The sequence below is a fragment of the Cavia porcellus genome, unplaced genomic scaffold (assembly GCF_034190915.1).
Source record: "Cavia porcellus strain 051 isolate PalLab524CR breed Dunkin Hartley unplaced genomic scaffold, mCavPor4.1 scaffold_22, whole genome shotgun sequence".
Lineage (NCBI taxonomy): Eukaryota > Metazoa > Chordata > Mammalia > Rodentia > Caviidae > Cavia > Cavia porcellus.
The window spans coordinates 23,836,417-23,857,893 of NW_026947505.1; the positions used below are offsets into that span (position 1 = coordinate 23,836,417).

The 21,477-nt window shown below is 35.2% G+C and overlaps 1 protein-coding gene and 1 pseudogene across 8 annotated transcripts in view; one reads left to right on the plus strand and one right to left on the minus strand.

The window, feature by feature from the left end:
* Positions 1-21,477, plus strand: part of Scaf8 (SR-related CTD associated factor 8) — a 232,920-nt gene that overhangs the window by 13,795 nt on the left and 197,648 nt on the right. The gene's annotated exons all lie outside the window — the stretch shown is intronic.
* Positions 4,803-5,465, minus strand: LOC100714199 (cleavage and polyadenylation specificity factor subunit 5-like; annotated as a pseudogene).

A 21,477-nucleotide genomic window follows, 5' to 3' on the forward strand; every position in this document is an offset into this window, starting at 1 on the left:
TTGTGGATGAAATCATTACAGAGGGCAGCAAACTTTTCTTATATGTAGTAATATTTCGGATAACAAAACTTACTTATTTGGCATAAGTGACTAGGTCAATATAATGATTTATGGTACCTGTCACCAGTATAGACAGTTTAGTGGTTGAGCAAGAAGCTTGAGGAGAATGTAGTGTTGGACATTAGGGTGTATGAGAGATCATTTTCTATCTATCAAGACTAAAAGAGCCTCACTAGAATTATTAAAAACATCTTAATTTCATTCAACCAGAGTTCATAATTGTTACTGCTTTATTGAATTTAATACTTTTGTGCATCTTTAGAATTTGGTGTCTAGGACATCAAGGTGGATATATGTATTAAGCAGCTAGAGAGAGGAGGTTAGAAACAGAGTCTTGAAGAGGGCACAAGTGAAGTAGGCTTGGAGCAAACTCTTGTGGAATCTTCCTTAAGTTGAATGGTTAGATAGATGGTTTCTTTCCTCCCCTCCACTCCTTGCCTTAATGTTTTCATTTTCTCAAATTGGGTTCAAGAGTATAGAGATACTTAAAAGTGATTTCATGAGAAATGCTTGGTTTTATATTCTACTTACACAACCAATTTCTTGTGTGTGGTTAAGTTTCTGTGAGTAAATTGAATGGTCTATAAAGAAAATTAAGAATTTAATTTCATTTAATGGGGACATATTATTAGAATTTGGGTGTACCAGGAATTGAACCCAGGATTTTGCACTTGACAGGCAGGTGCGTTTGCCACTGAGTTATTCCCTGGCCTTTACTAGCACTTGTTAACATTAAACTTGATCATCATTTAGTATTTAGTTTCTTAATTCCTTACGTTAACTATATGGTAACCAGTTTATTGTGAATGTGAAACTGTGGATTAATGTTTATATCATTAGATGTAAAGCTCATGTTTGTTTGAAAAATTCCAAACATACTATTATGGGAGACTTATTGTGGAAGCTTTATAAATGATTCTTTCTCATTCACATGTTGGCCATTTCAGTATTAGTATTTTGTACTATTTTAAAAAGAATAACATTCATATCGTCTAATTTTGATGTTGACATAGGATGGGAAAGAGCTGAAATTAAAGTGAATTTTTTGAATCATAGGGAAAATTTAAGCTTCAGAAGCAATTTTCATATATTCGAATGTGTGTCATCATTGTATATTTTGTTTTCTGCTATGGGGAATAATTTCCATTCTCTTTAATTTTAAAGTATGGCAGCTAAGGACCATCACAGTCATGTTATTTGTTTGTAGTTGCAGACATTGCGAAAGTTTATGGTTTTGTAGTTAGGTTCCTTGTTAGCTTCCATGCTTAAACTTAATTTCTAAAACTAAAAAGTTTTAGATCTTGAAAAGCTTATTTCATTTTGTAGACTCATTTGCAGTTGAGAAATCAGGGCTCAGAAGTGATGAAACTTGTTCAGAGTCACAGGTACTAGAGACACAGAATGGCCGAATTAGAATAAATATATATCCTTTGCACTTCAGTTTGCTGTTTCTTCATAATTGATGTGGATTTTTCAAAATGTGATTTTGGTAGGGTTTATTTGTTTAAGGAGAAGTGGGAATTGGTGGTTCTTAGTAGATGGTTATATCATTTTATGGTAACCTTGGGACAGAATAAGTAACTATGCTGTTACTTTTCTGCTTATAAAATAAAGTGCCATAGAAAAAAACATGCCTGCCTTGGCAAGAAAGTGTGCACAGTAACCCCTGTTTAGTAATTTTCTAGCAGCTCACCCTCTGCAGAAAATTGAAAAATCTTTGAGTCTGAGTATGTCTTGTAGAAGAGGAGTACTGTTATACTGATCAGTGTGTACCTTTGGCATATTTCTAGTTTTTACTTTTTAACACTGGTGACCTTTTTGTATCTACAGTACTTGCTTGAAATTTTTGTAGACTACAATGATAGCTTGGTGTAGAATTTGGTACATGATACGTTTTGTAAAGCAAATTTTGTGTCAGTAATCATTTGCTTGATACTTGATGTACAATGTAGTATCTGTCAGTGCTCATTGCATTGTGACTATTTGTTTGACACTCATTGGTTTTGGTACTCATCATTCCTCCTGGAATGATTATCAGGGTAAACTGTTGTTTAGAATGCACTCAGTGTTTTAAGGCAGCAGTCCCTAGCATTTTTGGGACTAGGGATAGTTTTGTGGAAGAGACTTTTTTCCATAGATGGGGATGGTCATGCACATTACATTTATTGTACACTTTATTTCCATTATTATTACATTGTAATAATGAAATAATTATGTAACTCATTATATGCAGAATCAGTAGGACCCCTGAGCTTTTTTTCTTACAACTAGATGGTCCCATCTGGGGATGGTGGGAGATAGTGATACCCAGAGTTATTGATGATGTTCAATCTACTGCATTGTTTTTGTTTTGGTTGCTGTCACTGTGGAAGACTTGGTTTCACAAAGATAGGACGTTGGAAATGGAAGCAAGCTTTTCAATGTTTTTGCAGGCACTGTAGAATATTCCACCTTGATTTTAATCCACAATGTATGGGAATTTGAAGTTTTCTCAAACACATTTTTAGGCCTTCATCATTTGAAATCTCAAGCAGTGGGTCTTCTTTCTGCATAGACAAAGTTGAGTCACTTGTTTATTTATAGGTGGGTTGTGGATTCATTACTTCCCAAGCAGGGTTTTTTTGTGATTGGGAAGTAATGCTTTAACTCTTGAAAGCCAAGAGAAGTCATCATCCACCAGCTAGGAGAAAGAAGACCTTGTCTCTTAAAATCTCTGCCAATGTTTGAAATATTTCAAAAATCCCAGTGTTTATTTGTTGCAACCATAATTTCAGCTTGGCTTTGAATGCAGCTACTTTATTTGCCAATGAAAACACAGTTGTCATTCTCACCTGAAGTGACAGATTGAGTTCATTGAGCAGAAATTTCTGGAGCTGTTCTTGAAACTCAAATACTATTTCATGTCTGTGTATGGGAGAAGATGTGTATTATGGGTCCTCTTCACAGAGTTGTACAGACACGAGTTAAGGCTAGGCACTTACTTGCCCGTAGTTGGTAATTTTTAACTACATCCTGTAAAAATACTGCTTAGGTAACATTTTTGGGCTACATAGCATTTTGCTTATTAATGGCACAGCATAGACTCATATTCACAAGTGATCTCTGTCCCAAGTAGTGAAACCAGAATGTTCAGTCATGGCATTTACTATGTCCATGCATATACAAGTATAAAATAACCAATTCTGATTTCTTAATGTAATCATTCAAAAATTTGAATAGTTTTTTTTTTAATTTGGAATAGTTCTGCAGCTGTGGTGTTAACAACAAAAGTACACATATTGTAGTATATTGTCATGCACATCCTCCTGAAACACGTTGCATAAAAACAAGCATTGTTGCCTTGTAGTATCAGTAGACTTGCCAGCCTGGTTTTTGTGACATGGTGAGTCATTAATCCTCTCTTAACATTATGCCTCAATATTCTCTGCTATTTCAACAATTTGTCTAGTTATGGTACTAGCCAAAAGAGGAACACATGCCATCTTTTAAGCTGTAGCCTTTCCTAAAATGGACTTAGCACCAGGCAAGATCAGCTCCTCACTAATACTAAAGAACTTCTTAGCTTTAGCAATGTAGTTAGCCACTAAGAATGATGCTCTTAGTGCAGACACATTTGGCAAGATGGTAGCCTTCAATAATGGCTTCTGGTTTTTTTGTGTGTTCATGTATTTTTCTTTTGGAAGATTCCAAAGGCTTGTGTTTTAATGCAGGGTATTGTACTTGTCTCCATACAGCAAAGCAGTTTTGAACGTTTTGTAGCATCTTTGGATATTTTACATAGCCAGCATTAAGTAGAGGTCTTAGTGTTTTCTTTTAATATAGGTTTTTGTTGTTAGAGTCTTATACAAGTCTCATCATTGAATCTTTCTCCTTTTTCAAAGAAGATCTCCAGTGATACTTGATTTTTTTACTCATTTTGGCTAAGGTTGTGGGCTTTCCAATACTCTTACTGAGACAAGTATGCAGTGAGGGGAAGAGGTGCAGAGGGAAGTGTTAAATAAAATAGTGGATGGACCATAAATAGTTCTGGCTTACAGTTTGCCACCAGATTCAGTTGTACTAATGAAGTACATAAATTCATTTTGCACTGTACAGTAAAGGCTGCTACTAGATACAACTTACTAGTCACTTGTTATTTATTGGTAGGGTTTTGATAAGAGTGTGAGCAATTGACTTATGGTCTGTTTGCAGTCAAATAGTCAGAAGATGTAGCTACTTCTCAGCAGTAGCATCCTTTTCGCAGCTCCATCTCAGATCATCTGGCATTAGATTTCTTTTACCCTTAATCTGGATCCCTTGGTACCTTGATACCAACTATGTTGCTGTTAACAGTCAGTGAGTAGTTCTTGTGAAAATTTAATACAGCTGCTGAGCTGACACAAATCAGACCTCAGGCAGTAATGCAAACTATGGGGGCAGCTATAAATGCAAATGAAGCTTGACTTGCTTGCTTTTTACCTCCTGCCCTGTGGCCTAGTTGCTGACAAGCCACAGACTAGTGTCAGTCTGTGGTCTGGGGGGTTGGAGATCCCTATTTTAAAGCATGAAGAACCTACAAAGTTAATAAGATTACTGTCAGAGAAGTGACATAACTATACATACACAAGGCAGTGGATGGTGGTTTTATCATTTATAAAGTGGGATTAGACATGTCTTCTATTTTTTAACTTTTCTACCGTGTTTATTCTTCTATACTGTTTATAGTTGTGCTCACAGAGATGGCTTTTTCTCTGTGCAGGAATTTATTTGTACATAAAATTGAGCCTGCTCAACAAGTGAGGAAGACTGGAAATGATGGGTCTATATCCTGGTATATTGTCATATGCTTCAAACTTTTGTTTGAAGCAGTGCAGCTGCCAGTTTGTAATTTTTAGAAACTGCAAACAAGGCTTTCTCTTGAAGCTGAACCAGAAACAACTTCTTAATGTTCCTTCAGCTTTGTCTTATGTGCAGGAATATAAAGATAATGAGGAGGCTGAGAATTTTGCCTCACGGTTACCAGTGCAGTAATCAATGACCCAGTCTGGCAGGACTCCATCCTGGCGACTCAGTATCTCTGTCATTAAGTGTTTTAGTCCTTCAACTTCATCTTTTCCTGGATTAAGTTCACAACCAGGTAATTTGAAGAAAGTTGTTCCCAGCTGTAATAGTCACATATGGGAAAGCTGGTGCTCAAGTACAATCAGAACCTGTTTTATAATCTTCCTCAATCCAATTTTATCAAATTCTTCTCTCATGCATAGAAAGTTGGCTGCAACTGAGCTGTCCTTTTCATTGAGGGGCACTTTCATACCAAAAGGGTAGTTAGTAAGAGAGTACAGGTAGATGGTGTGCTCCAAGGTGAGGGGCTTGGTCTGCTGAATATACTTGTTCCCAAACTGGTTGACTCCCTGTAGCCAATCCATCTGCAACCATAGACATGCTGGTGAGCTCTGTCCCTGGAAGCGAGCAGAAAGTCAGAGATGGGGAAACATTACCTGTTTCAGGTAGAGATTATCTGCACCCTGCTTAGCAGCCACCACCCACCATTAACAAAAAAGTGCAGAAGGAACCTTGACAAGATGTCTTTTAGAACCTCTTAAATATTAATCCTATAAATAAGTCTTTTGTTTCTTAGCTTCATTAAAAAAAATTAAAGGTCTGGAGATGTAGCTAAGTGGCACAGGCACCTTCCTGGCAAACACAAGGTCCTGAGTTTGATTCCTAGTACCAAAAATTTTACGTAAAAGAACTTGACACTACCTCTTGGAGATGATTTGAATGTTTAAAAATAATAATTTTGTAAAATATTTGTAGTGCTAAAGGAGATTGTAGTGTTTTTAGTTTTCTATAAAAAATGTTTCTGTAGGAATGTGGAGTTTAAAAAATAGCTGAAACTGGGCACTGTGGCACACACCTGTAACACCAGCACTCGTGAGGCTGAGGCAGGAAGACCACTGCAAGTTTGAGTCCAGCTTGAGCTACAAAGTGAGCTCAAGGCCAGCCTGAACCATATAGTGAAACCCTGCCTCAAAAAAGACCAAAATAAATAAAATAAAAGTTGCAGCTTGGGGACAGTGTTGTGGATATGGGTATTTCTATGAAAAATATTTTCATATTATAGCATACGTTAATAGTAGGTAAAAATAGATAAAAGTTACAGAAATTATGAGTTCAAAAGAATGTGCTAGGTTGCATTCTGCATATTTTTCAAAGTTGGAAAAATAGTTGAACAAGATAACAAAATACAGTCTCTAATAACAAGAATAATAAATTTTCACCAGGATGTATAAAATGGATTCTGGAATGTGATTACTAGCCTTTTTATGTTGGTTATTTTTAAAATGAGCAGTAGGTATATGGGGTACAGTGAACGAGAGCATCCAATAGTTTGAAGTTTTCACAATGAGCATTTATTGCCATATTACTTTTGTAATACTTTGTCCAAACTCAAAACAGCATGAGGCTTAGCTTTTGGGAGAAAGGTAGAGTTGGTCTATTTTAATATTAATCAATGTGTTTAGAGAAAGGGACCTTCCTTTGAAGAGTTTGAAGCCCTTAAGCTGTATTGAAGATTGCATAAAATTCATGTTTAGGATTTATCTAACCATTATTTGATCAGTAGACTCCTAAGTGTTAACTTTTGTCTTTTGATTAAAGTCTACTTTATTACATTAATGCTGTTAGATAATATGTTTCTATAGGCCTTTACCATATTGGCTCGCATTGTATACTTTTGTATGTTTACATGGTTGCTAGTTGGTAGACTTACTTATTTTGTTTATGGAAACTGGATCACATCTATGAATATCTGGTTGTCCACAAAAACTGAGTCAGAGATAATGGTTCTATAATTTATTCAGCATGGCTCTCTTAGCAGTTTGAATTTGTCACTTACCTGAAGTTCACACATATTCTCTCATAAAGGAGAACATTATTAGTCTTATCAGGCCATTGAGAACATAAAGTTACTCAGCAGTTAATTATTGACAGAGTCCCTTAGATCTGAAAAATAGTACTCTGCTATCTTACTCTTTTGATCTGGAGCTGCTTATCTTTTATAAATCTCTGTATTGGTTTTCATTTCTACAGCCTTGCAAGTAAGCTCGTGCTTTATAATCTGACATTTACAGCTTTCACTATTTGTTCTTTATCTCTTAACTAATGTCTCTTCAGGAATGACTTGCAGTTTTTATTTTCTGTGCTAGGATTCAGTCCCATATCTTTTATATATTTTGTTTATTTTGAGTCAAGATTTCACTGTGTAGTTCAGCTTGGCCTTGAACAGTGATGATCTTTCTGTCCCAGCCTCCTAAGTGCTGCCATTTTAGGCATGCCATTGTGTCTGGTTTCTTCTAAGTATATTTCGTGTATGTACACTTGAATTCATTTTGCTATCACCCTATGTCTAAACTACTTTCTTTCACAGATAATTGACTTTAAAAAATTTTTTTTTTACTTAAAGAGAAAAAAAAAACAGTAAAAGGGTACAAGTAATACAGAATTTCAAAAAATAAACAGAAATCACTAGTTAATAGATTACGTATTGTCATCTTAGAAATAGTTGTTCAAGTTACAAAATTAAAGCATACAAAGTGGACATTCAAACAGTGAGATTGCAAACAGTTCTGTTCAGTGATCCAACAAAAACTTAGTAATACGGTTTTCTATCTTACACATTTAAATATACATGCAGCTATATCCTTTAGAACACTTTCTTTTCCTCTCTTTTTTACAATAACAATTACACATTTTGGGTTTTATTATTCCCACAGTTCTTATTACTTTAGATAATTGACTGTTAAGTATCTATTTATGTCAGTACTAAAACCATGTTCCCAAGTATCCAGACTCAAAACGTGTTACTTCTAGATGCCTTTGTTTCATCCATACCTTACCAGTCATAAAATCCATTGAGTTATTTTGTTTTCCAGTGAGTTATTTTAAAAATCAAGCATCTTTTCCACCCTTTAAATTCTGTTAATACTTTTGCTTCTCTTTTGATTTGTTGTCATTTTAATTGGTTTTTAAATTTGCAATATTCTTTCGTTCTTATACATATGTATATATTTAAGGTTACTAAATTGTTTAATTTTTTTAAACAACAATTTTATCTAAATCACTTTGTACTCTTAAAATGCTTTTACATGCCTTATTCTTCATCTGTATAGGTTTTTGAGCTTGGATTTAAAGGGTTTTTTTTTTTGGGAGAAGAGCAGAGAAAGTGTTTTGCTATGGAGTTTATGCTGGCCTTCAACACACGCTGTAGCCCAGGCTCCCTTCAATTACAGGAGTGCACCATCATGCCCATCTGAAAATTTTTATAAGACAGTATAAGGCTATAAATGTTACAGCCTATATAAGTATACTTACATACAATGCATTTTCATGATGCAGTGAAATGGGAATGTTTACTATATAGGAAGCTGTGTACTATATATTCTAGTGTCTTGTTGGTTTTGGAACTCAGGTGATTTTTAGATAGGAAAACACAGTGTTTGGTTCAGTTTCTAATGTATTCCCATTGGGAAATAGATACTTCTTCCATCTTTTTTTGTAATTATTATAAAAATTGTTGATGCATGTATTATAAGTCTAAGTGTAGAAGTAGAATTGTAACAGAAATGGTCTTTTCCCAGTTAGCCCACTTCACTTTCATTTACTTGATTAAATGTTTTTTTCTCCTCCTTTTCTTCCCTCTCTTCCTACCTCCTCCCCCCTTTTTCTTTTTTCTTTTTCTGTTTCTTTTTTTTTTGACTATTGGGGATTGAATCTAGGGCTTTTGTACTGAGTTACATTCCCAGCCCTGTTTTGAGACAGGATCTTTCAAAGTTTTCAGGTAGCCCTGAATTTGTGATCCATGTTCCTCAGCCTCCTAAATGCTGGGATTACAAATGTGTGCCACTATGACCAGCTCCTTCATTAAATTGTGCTTTTTCTGTTTTACAATTAGTTGTGTATTTTCTTTATAGTTTAGATAACCTCTTCCTGTAGCAATTTTTTAAGTTTATTGGTATAATTTAGATACACATAATGATCACATCCATCATTATGTAATATATCTTGATTCTTCTTTTTTCCCATTTCTCTTTCCTTCCTTCACTGTTGTGGTTTGTTTAAATGTTGCCCTAAAACCACCTGCAGTCATGGAGGCTGCAGAGTCTTAACGTTTGTGATTGGTTTGTTGTCTAGCACTGCGATTGGCAGTGTAAGTGCTGTACCTGCCCAAGAATGGCTAACCGGCCTAGAAATGCAGAGGAAGCAAAGAGGTGTACCTTGCCCCCTTTTTGCCCTTTTTGCCCTTGCCATTTGGGGCTGACATGAACGGCTGCTCCTCAGCCATGCCACCCTGCCTTGGAGCCATCTGAGTAAGGACTGAAACCTCTAGAACACTGTAAGCTGAATATATCTTTCCTTCCCTAATTTTGGGCATCAGGTATTTTGTCTCAACAAGAAAAATGTAGCCAAGACAAACACCTCTTCCTTCCTTATTTACAAAGCTTTGTTTTTATATTAGCTTTTATTCCTCATTTACTTTGGCACTGAATTTATGTCGTTTGCTCCTGTTTTCATGAAGTAAAATTGATGTTCCTGAATCCTCAAGTTTTTCAATTAGATGAATACAAGCGCGTGAGGAGAGAATAACAAGAGATATGCAGTTACTAATGGTTTAAGTTTAATATGCATACTCAAATAAATGTGTCTGCAGTTACCTGTGATTGCATTTTAGACAGCTTTGGAATCATTAGATAATTATCAGAGTAAATAATGGTAGATCAGAGTTACTCAATATCTCTGATAATAATATGTGTATAAGACTTTTTCCTACCACTTCAAGAAGATTGTTAAATGCAAGGAGTGTCCCTGTGTGTGTGTGTGTGTGTGTGTGTGCGCGTGCGCGCACATGTGTTTAGTGTTCTAAAGGGTGTAATATTGTGCTTGTTTTCATTAGCTAGTCTGTGAATGTTGGCTTGATTCCACCTAAGTCATTATTAAAATTTAATAACTTACTAAATCAGTGGAATTTTGTTTTGTATTCCCTAATTCTTTTAGTTTTTTAATTGATGATACCTTGATAATAGAATATTACTAATTAAGTTTCAAATAAAATTTTAAAAATATATAAAAGATAACTTTTATTATGCAATACCACAAATTATTATTGGACATTATTGCAGAGTGAAACATCCTGCTGCATTAAATTTTATGTCCTTGATGATTAGCATAAGGTTATGAAGACAGGACTGAAAAGCTATAAAAAGAAAAATTCTGGAGGGGAATACTTTGTATCATTATGGTTTTGCCATGACACATGTATAAGTAAAGTTGGTCTGCATTCCATTGAATTTAATTATGAGAAAGTTGGGTAATTTTGCTAACTTACATTTGGTTATTTCATTTTGAACCTTTTGAACCCATAAAAACCTAATATGTAACTGTTAGAGGCATTGTGGAAGATATTTACTCATTTATTTTATTTTATTTATTTATTTTTTAAGACAGGGTCTCACTATGTAATTTAGGCTGGTCCTAAACTCATTATGTAGCCCAGACTGGCCTCGAAGTTACGGCAATCCTCCGGCCTCAGCTTCCCAAGTGCTGGAATTATAAGCAAAGCATAAATTCAGCAGAAATGAGCTCCCTGGTGTTTAGCTCCCTGCTGCCTTACTGGTCCATTGGGTTTTTAGTTGTTGTTCTTATTGTTTTTGTTCTTGTGTTTTTTGAGACAGAGTCTTGCTTGGTAGTTCAGACTGGCCTTGACCTTGTGCTGATCTTCCTGACTCAGCCTCCTGAGTGCTGGCATGTGTCACCATTCCTGGCCTTGTAGGAAAAATTCCTACATTTTTTTTTTTAAATTTATTTCAAAGAGGATAAAATTAAACATAACAAAACAAATCAGAAGAAAATAATGTAAGAGACATTTCAAAGCAAGATAACAGGAGATCTTCACTGTTTATCGTATTGTCTCTTGTTTTCTTCTGAATAGTTGTTTATATCTTCACACACAATGAATTCATACAAAACAAAATAGTATTAAACTGATCAGAACATGATGATGGAGGCATTTTAGGTCTTCAAAACCAGACAATAGGGAAGTCAGCAACGGCTGTCATAATGTCTCTCGTTCTCTTTAAAATAGAGAATACCTTTATGTGTGTTGAAATTAAACAATACAAAATAGACTGAAACCACTCTGAACAAAGAATAATAGTTTTGCTAGATTTCACAGCAGGATGCTATGGAATCAGCACTGGATAACTTAGTGTCCTTTTTCTTCAAAGTAGCTGTTCATTTCATCATGCATTATATAATTGATTCTCATAAACTGTTTAGAAGTTCTATGCATATATGAGTATATGTATACCTATCCTTTCTGTATTAGAGGGAAGAGCAAAACAAAACAAAACTAATTCCTATAAAAACACGAAACAAAAAAGACAAAAATAGCAAAGAGCCCAAAACACTGACAATATAGGCCTTCAATGTGGTATGAGCATAACTAGGATTATTATTTTACATAATGATCTTCAAAAGTTCCTCAGATCACCATACAATAATATGCACAATTGTTCTAATCCTATGAATGTTTACTATTTTTTTCCAAGAACTTCTAGAATTTGTAGCACAATTCATCTTAGCTATCCTAAGTGTGTTTATAGAACTTTAGATATTAGAGATATTTAGATATTATAGAACTTTAGCATTTGTTGTTGGTAGTTTTCTTTATCCTGGCCATTCTTTCTGTAGTGAGATGGAATCTCAGTGTTGTTTTGATTTGCATTTCTCTAATGACCAATGATGCTGGACATTTTTTCATGTATTTATTTGCCATTTGTATTTCTTCATCTAAGAACTGTGTATTCATGTCAGATGCCCATTTCTGGAATGGGTCTTTGAATTTTGGAAATCTGATTTTTTTTTAATTCTTTGTATGTTTAGACAGAAGTTCTTTGTCTGAGGTACAGTTCACTAAGATTTTTTTTCCCAATTTGTGGGTTTTCTTTTCATTACGCTGGTGATTTCTTTCGACATGCAAAAACTCTTTAATAGGACTGATCCCAGTTATTGATTCTGTGTAGTATTTTGCATGCGGTTTGATTCTTGTTCATGAATTCTCTGCCTACCCGTATGTCTTCAAGATTTCTCCCTATTTTGTCTTCCAGCAGATTTAGTGTTTCTGTTTTAATATTTAGATCTTTGATCCATTTAGACTTTAGTTTAGTACATGGTGATAGGCATGGCTGTACTTTTAGTTTCTGTCATATGTCTACCCAATTTTTCCAGCATCATTTATTAAAAAGACTATCTGTCTTCCAGTGAACGTGTTTGGCTCCTTTATCAAAGGTAGTTGTTGTATCTTCTAATCTATTCCATTGATCTTCATGTTAGTTTTTATTCCAGTATCATGCTGATTTTATTATAGTAGCTTTGTAGTATAACTTCAAGTCAGGGGTTGTGATGCCTCCTGCCTTGCTTTAGTTGTTGCTTAGAATTGCCTTTGCTATGCTGGGTGTCTTCTGGGTCCGGATGAATTTTAGGAGTGATTTCTCTAGATCTGTGAGGTATGCTAGTGGTATTTTGATTGGGATTGCATTAAACCTCTATAACAATTTTGGGAGAATGGCCATTTTCACAATGTTGTTCTTCCTATCCATGAACAAGGGATGTCTTTCCATTTTCTGAGATCCTCTTCAATTTCTTTTTCAGGGTATTATAATTTTCCCTAGTAGATACTTTACTTTTGTTAGATTAAGTCCTAAGTATTTCATTTTTTGGATACTATTGTGATGGATGTGGCTTCCCTTCTCAGTGATTTTGTTGTTGTGCTATTGATTTTTGAGAGTTGACTTTGTATCCAGCTACATTACTGAATTTATTATACTTAGGAGTCTTTCAATGGAGTTTTTGGGGGTCTTTATGTAGAGTATCATATCGTCTGCAAATAATGATAATTTAACTTTTTTTCCTATCTTACATGTTTTATTTCTCTCTCTTGTCTAATTGATCTAGCTAATGTTTCCAGAACTATGTTGAATAGGAATGGTGATAATAGACATCCTTGTCTTGTTCCTGATTTTAGGGTAAAGGCTTTCTTTTTTTGGGTATTAGATATGATGCTAGCTGTTGGTTTGTCATAGATGTTTTTTATCATCCTGAATTAAAGACCATCTATTCCAATTTTCTGTAAGGTTCTTATCATGAGTAAGTGCTGGACCTTATCAAAAGCTCTTTCTGCATCTATAAAAATGATCATGTGGTTCTTATTTTTGGCTGTATTAATATGATGGATTACATTTATTTATTTGTGTATGTTAAACCGTCCCTGCATTCCTGGGATAAATCCCACTTGGTCGTGGTGTAAAATCTTCTTGATGATTTTCTGCAATTGTTTGCCAATATTGTATTGAGAATTTTTGCATCTATGTTCATTAGGGAGATTGGCCTGTAGTTCTTTTTTTGGTTGGGTCTTTCTCAGTTTTTGGTATTAGAGTAATATGTGTTTCCAGGAATGAGTTAGGGAGAATTGCTTGCCTTTCAGTTTCATTCAAGAGTTTGAGGAATGTCAGCCTTAAATCTTCCTTGAATTTCTTGTAGAATTCCACAGAGATCTGTCTGGACCTGGGCTTTTCTTTGTTGGTAAGGATTTAATTACGTTTTCAATTTCGTTAATTGAAATTGGGTTATTCAGCAATTTTACATTTTCTTGACTCAGCTTTGGTAATTCATATGTTTCTAGGAATCTGTCCACTTCTTCTGTGTTATCAAGCCTATGAGAATAGAGGTTTTTGAAATAGGGATTGATGATCTTCTGTATTTCCATAGATCTGTAGTGATATTACCCTTTTCATTCCTTTTTGCATGAATTTGAGTTTTTTTCTGTCTTTTTAAAAATAAGGTTGACTGGGGCTTATTAATTTTATTCTTTAAAAGAACCAACTCTGATTTGACTCTGTATTGTTTTCTTCCTTTCTATTGCATTGATTTCTGCTCTGACATTTATAATTTCCTCCCTTCTTTTGGCCTCGGGCTTGACTTGCTCTTCTTTTTCTACATGTTTGAGGTATAGCATCAGATTGTTTATTTGGGTTCCTTCTGTTTTTCTGATGTGGGAATTGATAGCAATAAATTTTCTCTGAGGACTGCTTTCATTGTGTCTCACAGTTCTGGTAAGATGTATTTGTATTTTCGTTTGCTGGTAGATATTTTTTAATTTCTTCTTTAATTTCCTCTGTGACCAACCGATTGCTCAGGAGTGTATTATTAAATTTCTATGTGTTTGTGGGATTTTTTCGTTTCTTTTGTCATTAATTTCTAGTTTCACAGTGCTGTAATCTGATAACATGCATGGGATAATTTCAGTTCTTGTGTATTTACTTAAGTATGTTCTGTGGGCTAGTATATGGTCTATTTTAGAGAACATTACCTGTGCTCCTGAGAAGAATGTATATTCTGTTGTTATTGGGTGGAATACTGTGTATGTCCACCGAATCCATTTGTTCACAGGTGTGATTTGGTTCTGTTATTTCTTTGCCGATTTCTGTCTAGTTGATCCGTCCCTTTGTGTCAGTGGCGTGTTAAGATTTCCTGTTATAATTGTAGTTTTGCTTATTTATTTTTTTCATTTCTGTTAATACTTGTTTTGTATAGCTGTGTGCTTCCGAATTTGGTGGATATATATTGTTATCTCTTCCTCTTGAAGTTTTCCCCTAACTAGTGTGTATTGACTTTCTTTATCTCTTTGGATCATTCTTGGTTTGAAGTTCATATTGTCTGCAAACAGAATAGCTACCCCTGCTTTTTTGGGGGATCCTGTTTTATGGAGTATTATTTCCCATTCTTTTGCTTTCAGTCTATGAGTTTCCTTTTGAGTTAGAAAGCTTTCCTGTATACAGCGTATAGTTGGATGTTGTTTCTTGATCCGTTCTGCCAGTCTGTTTCTTTGAATTGATGAATTGAGGCCATTTACATTAATCATTGTAACTGAACTCTATTGATTTACTTTTAACATGTTGTCATTCTGCTGTTGATTCTGTAGCTTTCCATTCTGTTTGTTTGCCTTGCTTAATGGTTCTTTTCCTATGTGTGTCTAGCGTGTCTTTCAGTATTCTGTGCAGGGTTGTTTTGGTGTTCTTCAGCTATTCTTTGTCGTGGAAATATCTTATTTCTCCATCCATTTTGAAGGACAGTTTTGCAGGCCAGCTCAGTCTAGGTTGGAAGTCGTTTTCCCTTAGGATCTGAAATACTTCACTCCATGCTCTTCTTGACTTCATTGTGTGTGTTGAGAAGTCTGCTGTAATTCTAATAGGCTTTCCTTTATAGGTGATTTGTTTCTTCTCTCTAGCAGCTTTTCATATTGTATTCTTATGTTGGATTTCTGGGTTGTTTATTATTATATGTCTGGGTGTAGTTTTATTTTGGTTATGGCTATTTGGAATTCTATATGCTTTACTAATCTGTATGTCAGTTTCCATTCTCATGTTTGGGAAATTTTCAGCTATTACTTCTATAAATAGCATCTTGGTATCATTTGTGTTATCATTTTCTTTTTCGCTTATACCTATTAATCTTATGTTGTTTATCTTTGTATTATCTTGCAGGTGTTGAATTGTTATTTCCTGATTCCTTGTTATTTTTAAAAGATCATTCCTTTTATTCACTAGTTGCAATCTTGTCTTCGAGGTCTGAAATTCCCTTTGTTGAGGTGTGTTTTGCCAACTTTTGATGGAATTTTTGATTTCCTGTATATCTCTTTGAACCTGCTTCATGCATTGTTAGTTTCTGATATTGTTCATTCAGGGTTTCCATTTGCATTTTTCCTTTAATTTTTTAACTATGTCTTCTTTAGATGTGTTTAGCATTTTTTTCATTACATTTATCATTTCTTCTTTTACCTGGGAGATAATTTCTGGTATTAGTTCTTTTATAGTTTCCTGGAGTTGTTTCTTTACTTCAGTTGTTATCATTTCAGGAATTTCAGGTATATGGTGTACATTTACTTCTGTGTCCATGTCTCTTAGGATTGCTTAGATTGGGCTGGAAATTTGAGATTGTGTTTTGCTTTTTTTTTTTTTTTGTCATTTTCCTGTATTTCTTGGTTTTGAGTGATATTCAAAAGCTTCCCTTATGTGCTGGGAATCACCTGGTCCACTTTTGGCTCCCAGGGCAGAAGGTAGACAACTGCTAGCCACTTGGAGGTTGCTGGTCTTGGCTCACTTAGGCCCCTGGGACCTCCTGTGCATTTTCCCTGGTGATTTGGGATGCTTACCAAAGGCTTCCCTGTGCGCAAGGATTCAATTTGGGCACATTGGGCTTTCAGGACTGAATTCAGGCCCCTGCTAGCTGTTCATAGGTCCTTGAATATGGCCCATGGTAAACCTCCCGTGTGTCCTCCGGTGATTTGGGACGCAGGATGTGGTCTTATTGCCTGGGAGCGACCTTGCAAAGCTTCCTTGTGCACTGGGTTTCAACTCATGTTGGAACTGAATTCAAGCCCCTTCTAGCCCATTGGAGTTCACTGAGTGTGGCCAATTCTTACATTTATAAAGTTACAATTATTGTTTATGTGTTATTCAACATATTCAGACCTTTGATACTCCTGTTAGTAATGTATCAAGTTTACTTACTATATATCTTACTATACCTTACTGAATTTCTCTTCCTCATCATGTAGGTTATATTTCTAAAAATTATCTTATACAGATGTATTGATAATCATGATAGCCTTTCACTACAGTTAAGTCACTAGTAAAGATTTGTTGCTCTTGTATGTCTGCTTTCTACCTCCTTCCAGATTTTGTATTTTTAAATTTTAAAATGTTCATTTGGTTTCTTCCTTTCTTTATTTTTGCTAAAAGTTTCTATCTGCATTTATTTGAAGAGTATTTACCTTACTGGAGACAATGACTACTTCTATAAGGTCTTTAAATCCAGTATTGTTGGAATTTTGGTATTGGCCTTTCTTAAGTCTTTTCGTTTACTCTTGGGACAGATTTCTGGAGTATTGTGTGTGCATGTATGTTTTAGACTGTTGAGTAAGTTTTACTTGCATTCTGGACATTTTCAGTAAGTTGTCAGACATTAAGTCCTTGGAAAAATGTTGGTTTTGCTGGGGAAAGGACTTAGTTAATACGAGGATGCAAGTTGTGTCTTACCTTTTGGTGTATTTTCACCATCAATTCAGTTTTGAAAGCATTTGTTCTTCTCTTTGAGTGTGCCCAACACACGTACCACTTCATGAGTTACTGTAGGAATTGGGTAGTGGTTGACATGAATTTTAGTTCTTTAGAGCCTTAGCAGTGTTTTTCTTGGGTTTGCTGCATGCGGAACATTCCAGGGTGAACTCAGGACCTCAGTTCACACAGAATTAAGGGATCTTCTCTCTCTGGGATTCTTATGTACTCTGTAGATCACAGGGCACTTTTGTCTCTTTTCCTTGACACCCCCTCTCCCCCGAAATCAGTTTTCTCTCCAGGCTGAGACTTCAAAATGAAGTAGTGTGAGAGAAGAAAATTGAAACCCCCATACCTAATTTTTTTTGGATGATAGGAACACCATTTCTTTGTTTCTCTCAACTTCTTAGTATCTGGACACTTAAAATATTAATGTGGTAACAGGGACTGACTTCAAACCATTGGCAAGGTCGGAAGAGAAAAGAAGGAAAAAGAGCCTCCCTCTTCCTGGTTCCTGACTACACAGAGGACTCCTTTTATATGGTGCCTGACTAGATAAAGGAGATACATCCTCATTTTTGCCTTTGGCTATGGTGATCAATGATTCAGAGCAGTGGAGACTGTGGTGAAACTATGAAATTTACCTCCCCCTACCCAGTCCGCTACTGTACTGGTTGGTGTTTAGGTCTGACATCAACCTCCACTTTGCCTACTGTTTCATTTTTTTTAAGTCCTCAGGAGCAGTACTTGCCCTTTATATTCAGTCTAAGGTTTTTAGTTGTCATCTGAAGGGGGCCTTGTAGTTGACATACTCCATCCATCTTGGCTTACACTGAAGACTACCTGTATTCTAGTGATTTGGAGTGGACATATAAATGCGTGTGTTTGAATTAAGAACCTATAGAAATACATTTTTTAAACATAGTACTTTAATACTTTTATTTGGGTGAAGGACAGTTGATTACCAGTTTTAAATTATAATGCAATTTTAAATTAATCTAGATTCTAAGATAGTTTCCTTTTAAAGTTCTGAAAACTAATGTTCTTACACATTTACTGTGCTTATAAAAGAATATCCTGCTTAGTGTAAAATGTATGTTAAAAGGGATAAAGTTCATAGGAAAGGATAATTATAAAGCATATAAACATTTGTATGTTTATAAAATTTTTGTTAGCACTTTAAAAATGATGGAATTGAACCTGTTAAGCACATGGTATACCACTGAGCTACATTTGCAGTCCCTTTTGTTAGCACCTTTCAAAAATTTAGTTCTGGCGTGGTAGGACTTTTAGCTTTTATTATAGTCTTTAAAAAATTTAATTCTAGCATCATTTGTATTTATTTTTTAACTAGAGGATTTCTTCTGTTTCCTCATGAAACTTGATCTTTTTAGATGTTTGCATATTTCTGATTTATAGTTTTTAGAAAAATAAACATTACTCTTCTGATACCTGCCCCTTCTTCACTCAGGTACCAGGGGTCAAACTTACGACATCATGTTTGCCAGGCAGGTGCTTGTGCCTGTGTGCTAAACTCCTGGCCCTACCTTTTTTTCTTTTTTGAGGTAGTTTCTCACTGTGTAGTTCACTATGTACCCTTGGCTGGCCTTGAACTCAGTGACCCTTCTGCATCAACCTCTCAAGTACTAGGGGTATAGGAATGTACCACCACACCTGGCCTGTGTCTTGTTTTTCTGAAAAGACAGGATTTTCATTTCTGGGAAAGATATACTGTATTGCATATTCTTAACCACATAATCTTACTGTCTTCCTGGTATCAGGTATTAAAGTTGGTAAATAACATGCTGATTAAAATGACTTTATTAGTAAAGCAAACCTGGGTTTTTTTCCTATATGCAAAATACTGAATTTCTGTTTTCACTTTTAAAATTATTTGGGAAAAATAAAGTTTTGTTTTGTTTTTTCTTTAGAGACAGGGTCTTGCTGCATGTTTTATGCTGGCCTTGAACTCAATGTGATTCTCCTGCCTCAGTCTCCCAAGTGGTGGGTTTACACCAGTGTGCCACCATACCCAGTGATATTTTAAAAATTGAATTTAAATGACTAATAAAAATAATTTTCTCAGAAATATGAATTTTAAAAATCTATGACACAAGTTAGAAAATGAAAGAAAATTTTTGTCATATTAGATTTCTGTATCTGTGTAACACATTGCCATAAACTTAGCTTGTGATTTGAAGCAGCATGTATTTCATAATTTCCATGGTTTAAGCTCTAGGCTCTCATTAGACCGGTGTTATTCTCAGTTTCTCTTAGGTCTTTAGAGCCATTAAACTGTCTCACAGCAGTTTACTTCTTCAAAGCCAGCAGGTTGTTGTTTCCAGGCTGCTACAATGGAGACTTCTGTAACAGTTATCAGAAGTTACTACCCCATCAGATTTATAAATTCCACTCACATACAACAATGCAGGATTATTTGGAGAGAGGCTTAACAGAACTTCTTCCCTCTAGTGGGAAGAAATCTTGGGAATTATCAAGAGTTCTGCCTAGCAAAGGTGCTGAACTAAAACTGATGTACCATGTTGTATCTTCCAATATTTTTGTATATTATATTTTTGTAACATGTATTTCACCATGATACTTTGCAATTTTCATAATATCTGTTTATAAACAATCAGGTTATTTATAATTACTTAAGAATTCAAGCATCTATAATGTAGAACACAAAAAGCTTTAGTAAAAGCCATGGAAATGACTGTAATTATCTATTTAAATAAAAGTCATCAAGTTTTGTTTGACAGACTTCACTAACATGAAAACAAGATGAATATGTTCTTGATTATCCCCTGAAGAAAAACATTTTAATTCAGAACATTTTTGTTCGTCTGGTGATTATCTTCATATTACTGGTAATTTTTAGACTGCTGTTACTTGGACTTTAGACATTATTTACTAATTTGTAATAGGAGAACCATTAGTTTTCCTTCTGCTGCTCCTTTCTTCTTTAATAACCTTGATTTTGAATGGTAGAACACTGAAATTATACACGACACATTTCTCTACTGACTATATGGTATCTTCTGTGTGTGCTATGGCTCGTTATTTTCTTTTTGTTCTGTCATTTACTAATCCTTTTAACACATTTCCATTTTGTGGAAGTTTATTACATCTTACCTGCTGATTCGTCTTCTATTCTTCTCCCCATTCTACTTCATGCTGTCAGTTTTTGTACCTTTGCTCTTCTTTTTTTCCTTTAAAGGACCATTATTATCCTAACAGGAGAAAGAAAAGAGAAATAAATATCTGGTTAACTTGCTTATCTTGAATTGAATGTATCAAAATAGTGCTGTTTATAGGAATGATGTTTTTAATTTCTTTGGGGGTTTAAGGTATCCTGAGCTGTACTTGGGGACCTTAAATAATTATGTGGAGAAAGATGTACTGGATTGCTTTTCAGTTACAGTTCCCCTTACTTTCATTAGTCAAAGAGGCAACAACATCAGAAGCACAGAGTAACCTGCACATGAGCAAGATGTTGATGGTTCTCTGGAATATAACCCATAGCAAGCTCTGTGTTGGGCTCTTCCAAGGTCACAGTGAGATTCCTTTAATATTGCTCAAATTGGGAAAGATACCAAATTTGCAAAATTTTTGCATGAAATAATAAACATGAAATACATCATGTTGCTAAATTTGGGTAAGGGGACTCAGTGCATAGGTAGGATATGAAAATACTCTCCAAAATGAGAGTACCGTGTTTATCAAAAACATAAAACATGAATCTGTAGGATGGAGAATGTTCCTCAGACTCAGTGGCGGGATCACTTTAAGTTTGGTTGAAACACATCTTTCCCATTCATATGCAACTTACTTGTTACTGTTCTGCTATAAAGAGCAGAGCTTAGTGCTTGTTATTATAAAAATGGTATGTATGATCCTCTGTAGCCCTTGTCCTTATAGCAAACTACCTAAGGCAGGCTGTGTATGAAGAAAAGTTTATTTGGCTCACAGTTTTGGAGATTTAAGGATATGGTACCTGCATGGGCTTAGCTAATTTGTTTGTTTGAGATGGCATGTAGCTTAGGCTGGCTGCAAACTCAAAGTGATCTTCCTCTCTCAGAGTCCTGAGTGCTGGTGGCCCTGCATGGTCTTAGTTCTCTTGGCTATGTCACATTATATTGAATGGCAGAAGAGCAAGTTTTCACATGGTGAGGCATGAAGCCAGAAAACCAAGAGTAGAGCCAGGTTTGGGTTTGCATAACAGTCTTTTGGGGAAGGACTACCCAAGTGTTGTATGAAGAAAAAC